Genomic DNA, 2,128 nt, shown 5'->3' with positions numbered 1-2,128 from the left:
TTCCTTTGGTTGTTCTCTATTCAGGTGAAGAGGAGCAACGCGAAAGACTGGCAGAGTAACCAGTGTCTAGATTTGCTGGGTACCCTGTGCCGTGGTACGGATATGCAGTCGTCATCATTGCTTCGTGCATCCGACAGTCCCTGTCCTGCATCTGTTGTCATACCTTTGTTCTCATGCTTTCGTAATTGTGCCATCATCTTCATTCCAACTTCGTCATTCGCTTGTCATCATGCAATCATCCCGCTATCATGATCATTCACCATCATCCCATGGTCCTCATGCCGTCGTCGTCGTCAAGCTGTCGTCTTTTTACCATCTTCAGCATTTCAGAGTAGTTCTGAATGTCATTACATCATCGTCGTCAAAACACCTTTGTCGTTCCATTGGCGTCATTTCTTCGTCATCTTACTACGTCACCATCATGCCGCCATGCTCATTGACATCCTTGGCAAGCGATTGTCACAGCAAAGTCAGCCGATACCGGAGACACTGCATGACGCATACTGTTGAAGCAGTGCAAGCCTCAGAACGACGACAACATAGTTTAAATATGAGCGTTTTCGGCAATACGGTGTGTCGCAGTATTGAGTAAAATCTAATCGTAATACCACCGATAGTCAACGTGAGATGGGTTCTGTCGTAAACTGTTTTTCCAAAGGCCGATTCACGTTTCTTTGGAGGAAAAGGGTTGTTTATCAGCAGAAAAAAGTAGAGCAAGTTTTGTCTTCTTGAATTTTGCACCTACAATGCCGCGAAAATGCTTACGGCATCACGAACCTCATTATATTTTCGCATGTTTGGACACCTTTGGTTCAGAAACAATGATGCAAGTTCATTAGGTTAGCATACGGGAGGTAGTGGGTTAGCTTTTCACTTGATTTTCTATAGCACTTCACTGAGGCCAACCTCTCCGCCTTTCTGCCATTAAAATTCCTCTCTCCTCTCTTGCTTTCTATAGGACGCATTGTTATCCTTATGCGTCGATCAAACCTCATAAAGTCGGGAGCGTGTAGCGCCTCAAATTAAAGCACGCGCTTCGAATTTGCCTCTCTTCGGGCTTATCAAGACATTGCTCACGGTAAAAATGTCCTTTCTAGCAATCCAGAAAGGACATTTACCTATCCATGCTTAAATTAAAGTTTATTTAGTGTCCCTGTACGTGCAGGAGAAAGACTGACTGCCAGACTTTAAGTAAACGTACACAGCGCATCAAATATACATGAAAAGACAAGAATACGTCGCACGGGAATATCCTTGTGGGTCTACATTGACGCACCGGGATTGCAGCAACATTCGCGTATAGGGACTTGAAATCTTGTGCTTTCAGTAACTGTGGACGAGATTTTCGGCTATTACATGCAATAAAAATTTTAATTATCAACGCTTGAGACGGTAATGCGCAAAGCTTCTTACAGAAAGGACATCCCCTAGAGTTAGAAAAGTTCAGAACAAGAAGTAAACATCCATTGTTCATGCTCAAGGTTGCCAGCGCAAGCGATGAGCTTGCAAAGGGCCATCGCTTATTGCATTGTCTAGTTTCCCACTCTTTTCCGAGAATAAAAACTCGCATGCAAGCGACACGTGTGCCTGGAGCATTGCTGGGCCGTCATTTGGGCCGAGTTGGTCCTTTTTAGGGCGCTGATCTGCTTCCTCTTTCTCTCGCCCACGGCGAAAGTCTTCGCACACCATAGCGCTAAATATATCCCACTGACGCATAGATATAAGCCTTAGCCGTAAAGGCGTAGAACGGGTGGCGTCGGTGGTATAGTGGTTAGCATAGCTGCCTTCCAAGCAGTTGACCCGGGTTCGATTCCCGGCCGACGCAGTGTTTTTTTTTTTTTACACTTTTTCTATCTTTTTTTCTTCTTTTGTGGACGTTCAATATGTGGTGCGAATTATCGGTGACTTATGGTCGTGTTTTGAACGTGTGGTCGTTATTCTTTGAGCCAGGTCGAATAACACTAAAATATTAATTGATAATAAATAAGAAATAATACCAATAGAGAAAGAATTTGATTAACATTAATAACAACACACATAAAAATAAATATTAAATAAATAATTAAATATTAACCAAGTGTTACACGTTTGTAAAACGCGAAGGCGAAAGCCTGTCGCCACTCCGACT

The 2,128-nt window shown here is 43.3% G+C and overlaps 1 non-coding gene across 1 annotated transcript; it reads left to right on the top strand.

The window, feature by feature from the left end:
* The first annotated feature begins 1,753 nt into the window (after positions 1–1,753).
* Positions 1,754–1,825, top strand: Trnag-ucc (transfer RNA glycine (anticodon UCC)). Its single transcript has one exon. It is a non-coding gene; the product is annotated as a tRNA-Gly (tRNA).
* Positions 1,826–2,128: the final 303 nt, after the last annotated feature.

The sequence above is a fragment of the Dermacentor silvarum genome, chromosome 9, assembly GCF_013339745.2.
Source record: "Dermacentor silvarum isolate Dsil-2018 chromosome 9, BIME_Dsil_1.4, whole genome shotgun sequence".
Taxonomy (NCBI): Eukaryota; Metazoa; Arthropoda; class Arachnida; order Ixodida; family Ixodidae; genus Dermacentor; species Dermacentor silvarum.
The sequence above is the reverse complement of the archived record's forward strand: the minus strand, read 5'-3'. Positions and strand labels throughout refer to the sequence as shown.